Genomic DNA, 5,000 nt, shown 5'->3' with positions numbered 1-5,000 from the left:
AGTACTCTCGTGCTAAGCACCGCCAGTTCTCGGGGTCTAAATCCAAGTGCGGAGAGATCTCCGGCCGACGCTGGAGACCATACACCCCTCCAATTCAATGTCGCGGTGGACACTGTAACCTCCTCAACGTCACGGTGCAGGTTGGAGATGGCACGCCTGATGGACGGCGTGTTGTAGTAGGCCGCTTTCTCGGAGTGACACCAGTCGAGCCGGAGATGGTCTCCGACTACCTGGGCGTCGATGACGCGGGCAATGCCGTCTTTAACCGCCACCACGTCAGGCTTGCGGATTCCCTCAGGTGTGCGGAGGTGGGGCTCCACAGAGACGTTGAAGCCCCTCTGCGCGAGTCCACGGGCAACATAGCGCACGATCGCGTCATGCCGCTTAACCCGGGACCCGTGCGTCCTGAAGCAAGCCTGTAACACGTGGTTGGCGGTCTCTACGGCCTGGCAGCCCGCGCGGCATCTGGTGTCCGCCTCCCGCCCGCGACTGCGCCGTGCCTTCGTGGGGAAGGCGTTGATGCGGGCGCGGAGAGCGTCGATGAAGTTACGCCCAGATAGCAGGCGACTGGTGTCAGCGACCCACTGGTGTTGCCCCTTGACGGCGGCGGAAGATGACAGCGCCGCACCGTCAAAGGCAACGTGCAGGCGCGTGGCCCACATCTCTCCAACCTGCGTCGACGATTTGAGGAGGTGGCCCTCCCACATAAGATGCCGCTCCAGCGCCTCAATCTCACGCTGCACCTCGTCCCGGCCTGCACCGTCGGCGGCTGGCCCAATCCTCTTCAGCGCCAGGAGACGGGACCGGCGAAGTGTTGGCCCCATCCATCGGCATGATGGGATGCCGAGGCCTCCCTGGGCTACAGGAGCGTGGAAGTAGCCCAGGGGAGTGTCCGCCGGAAGGCGGAACCATCTCCTGACGGCGGCACGGATGGTCACATCTGCCGCTTTCAACGCACCCACTCGGGTGCGGCTGAGGGCCAGCCCATGGTACAGGCCAGGCAGAAGTACGGTGGTGAGGGCGTGGAGGCGCTGTTGCGGCTTGAGCGGAGCTCGGGAGATGACGTCCAGCTGCTCCACCAGGTGGCGTCGTGGGTTGAAGACGCAGCGACCAGCGGTGGAGAATTGCAGTCCCAGGTACCGGAAGGTTTCACCCACACGTAGGGCGGGCACGGTGGCGTTGCCCGCTTTGAAGGTAACGTCGGCGTCGACCTTCACCTTCTTGTCGCGCCCAGACGCGACTAAGGCGAGGGTGAAACACTTCCGGGCGTTGATCTGCAGCCCCAGATGGGCGAGGGCTGCGACGGCTGCGTCGATGAGGGACTGCAATCCCCTCGCGGTCGATGCAAAAAGCAGGACGTCATCTGCGAAGGCCGCAGCGTTAACTCTGCGACCAAGGATCCGAGCTCCGATGTGGGAGGGAAGTTGACTCAAAACATAGTCCACCGCAAAATTGAAAAGGAGGGGGGAGAGGGGGTCACCCTGACGCACACCCCTAGCCGGCTGCAGGGGCACGCCCACGTCGGCGCCGCCCGCTATCACCGTCGTGCTACCCTCGTAACACCTTTCGACGTACTCAATAAAGCAATCCGGCAGGCCATGAGCCCTCAGCACGGGGCGGAGGGCGGCATGGTCCACCGAATCGAACGCTTTAGAGACGTCGATCGATGCCACAAAAACAGAGCGACAGGAGCGGACTGCGTCGGTGAGAGCAGTGTCCAAGATGAAGGTGTTTTCCAACATCCCATCCCGGGGGATGAATGCCCGCTGACGTTCGTCCACAGCACATGCACGCATCAGGCGTGACGCGAGAACCTTGTGAAAGGTCCGCGCCAACACCGAGCAGACCGTAATGGGGCGAAAGTCAGCGGGGGATGTTGGTGCAGCCGTTTTGGGGAGAAGTGACGTCCGGGCGCGAAGCAGACGCTCGGGGAGGGCGCGGGCCAGGAGGAAGAGGTTCAAGAGTTTCACCAGGACTTCATGCGGCAGGCGCCGCAGCTCCGCTGGAGTCAGGCCGTCCGGCCCGGCTGCCGATCCCCTGGGCGGCAAGGCAGCAGCGACCTCCTCACGTGTGACCGGCCCCCATAGGCACTCAGGAGCGACAGGCTCCGAGTGCGGGAGAAGGCGGTCACGGATGAAGCCGGCGGTGGAGATCGGCTTCTTCGTGAAGAGGTCCGCCCAGAAGTCCAGCAGACCGGGGATGTCGGGTGGCGGCTGCAGCAGGGTGCCGTCCAGCAAGCCGCGCACGCAACGCGCACGCGACCTACGGAAGGCGTCCTGTGTCCGCGCGTATTCCCAGCGGCGCCGCTTGCGCTTCTGCAGCGGCGGGGCGGCAGGCGGCCGCTTGGATGGTTGGCGCGGCCGCTGTGTCCTGGTGATCGACCTCTCCCCCCTGGACCCGACCGACGCAAGGGCATCCGGGAGCATGCCCAGGATGACATCGGGCGGCGTGCCCCGCCCCAGACCAATGACTCGATCCAGGGCAGAGAAACGCTGGGCGGAAGCAGGTAGCCCCGCCAGATGCTCCCAGATGGCGGCGTCAGTCGGCCCCTCCGGCGGCGGCCCGGTGGTGTCGGCCGCGAAGTCCTCGGCTGCGTCGACGGGCGGCGCAGCGGCCTCGCCCGCGTCAGGCAGCGAGCTCGCTGCTCCACGGCGGGACGCCGGCTCTTCACCCCGACCGATCTCAAGTGCCTCCATGAATTGGCGGACAAGCTGCTTGTGGGCAGCTTGCCGCCGTCGGCACTTGATTGCCTCAAGCGTTCGGTCGGGGAACATCCTGGTAAGTTCTTGATTTACAAAGAAGAACCGGGCGTCCCTCTCCAGGAACAGTTCGGCCTCCGCCTTGGCGAGCGACAGGACTTCTTCCTCCGTCCACCTCGCGCGATGCCTCTCCGTCACGATCTCAGCGTTGGCGGCCGCAGGGTGTTGGCGGCGGCGATGGACCCCGAGACCGTTCTTCGTGGTAAAAGTGCGGTGGCACTCACTGCAAGCAAAGGGAGCTACACAAACTATCGCATTTTCGTTACGGCCGGTTGGCCGGATAGGTGCTGGGGTAGCTGGGGTGGCACCTTCAGCGGAAGGGCCACCATCTCTTGTTTCTTGTCGGCTGCCCCCAACTATAAAGGGATAATGCGAGGGGGGGCTGGTAACCCCCCCAAGCCCCTGGTGCGGTCTTCCACTCTGCAAAAATCAGCGGGCCCACGAGAAGGGGAGAAGACCGCAGGAGAGTCATAGTTACTCCCGCCGTTTACCCGCGCTTGCTTGAATTTCTTCACGTTGACATTCAGAGCACTGGGCAGAAATCACATTGCGTCAACACCCGCTAGGGCCATCGCAATGCTTTGTTTTAATTAGACAGTCGGATTCCCCCAGTCCGTGCCAGTTCTGAGTTGATCGTTGAATGGCGGCCGAAGAGAATCCGCGCACCCGCGCGCCCCCGGAGGAGCACGCTAAGGCGGACGCGGCCTCGCAGCAAGGAAGATCCGTGGGAGGCCAAGGCACGGGACCGAGCTCGGATCCTGCACGCAGGTTGAAGCACCGGGGCGCGAACGCCGCGCAGGCGCGCGCATCCTGCACCGCCGGCCAGCACGAGGCCAACCAACGGCGAGAGCAGACCACGCCCGCGCTAAACGCCCGCACTTACCGGCACCCCTACGGCACTCACCTCGCCCAGGCCCGGCACGTTAGCGCTGACCCACTTCCCGACCAAGCCCGACACGCCCCGATCCTCAGAGCCAATCCTTATCCCGAAGTTACGGATCCAATTTGCCGACTTCCCTTACCTACATTATTCTATCGACTAGAGGCTCTTCACCTTGGAGACCTGCTGCGGATATGGGTACGAACCGGCGCGACACCTCCACGTGGCCCTCTCCCGGATTTTCAAGGTCCGAGGGGAAGATCGGGACACCGCCGCAACTGCGGTGCTCTTCGCGTTCCAAACCCTATCTCCCTGCTAGAGGATTCCAGGGAACTCGAACGCTCATGCAGAAAAGAAAACTCTTCCCCGATCTCCCGACGGCGTCTCCGGGTCCTTTTGGGTTACCCCGACGAGCATCTCTAAAAGAGGGGCCCGACTTGTATCGGTTCCGCTGCCGGGTTCCGGAATAGGAACCGGATTCCCTTTCGCCCAACGGGGGCCAGCACAAAGTGCATCATGCTATGACGGCCCCCATCAACATCGGATTTCTCCTAGGGCTTAGGATCGACTGACTCGTGTGCAACGGCTGTTCACACGAAACCCTTCTCCGCGTCAGCCCTCCAGGGCCTCGCTGGAGTATTTGCTACTACCACCAAGATCTGCACCGACGGCGGCTCCAGGCAGGCTCACGCCCAGACCCTTCTGCGCCCACCGCCGCGACCCTCCTACTCGTCAGGGCTTCGCGGCCGGCCGCAAGGACCGGCCATGACTGCCAGACTGACGGCCGAGTATAGGCACGACGCTTCAGCGCCATCCATTTTCAGGGCTAGTTGCTTCGGCAGGTGAGTTGTTACACACTCCTTAGCGGATTCCGACTTCCATGGCCACCGTCCTGCTGTCTTAAGCAACCAACGCCTTTCATGGTTTCCCATGAGCGTCGATTCGGGCGCCTTAACTCGGCGTTTGGTTCATCCCACAGCGCCAGTTCTGCTTACCAAAAGTGGCCCACTTGGCACTCCGATCCGAGTCGTTTGCTCGCGGCTTCAGCATATCAAGCAAGCCGGAGATCTCACCCATTTAAAGTTTGAGAATAGGTTGAGGTCGTTTCGGCCCCAAGGCCTCTAATCATTCGCTTTACCGGATGAGACTCGTACGAGCACCAGCTATCCTGAGGGAAACTTCGGAGGGAACCAGCTACTAGATGGTTCGATTAGTCTTTCGCCCCTATACCCAGCTCCGACGATCGATTTGCACGTCAGAATCGCTACGGACCTCCATCAGGGTTTCCCCTGACTTCGTCCTGGCCAGGCATAGTTCACCATCTTTCGGGTCCCAACGTGTACGCTCTAGGTGCGCCTCAC

The sequence above is a fragment of the Schistocerca americana genome, unplaced genomic scaffold (genome assembly GCF_021461395.2).
Source record: "Schistocerca americana isolate TAMUIC-IGC-003095 unplaced genomic scaffold, iqSchAmer2.1 HiC_scaffold_170, whole genome shotgun sequence".
NCBI classification, from domain to species: Eukaryota; Metazoa; Arthropoda; class Insecta; order Orthoptera; family Acrididae; genus Schistocerca; species Schistocerca americana.
Note: the sequence above shows the minus strand (reverse complement) of the source record.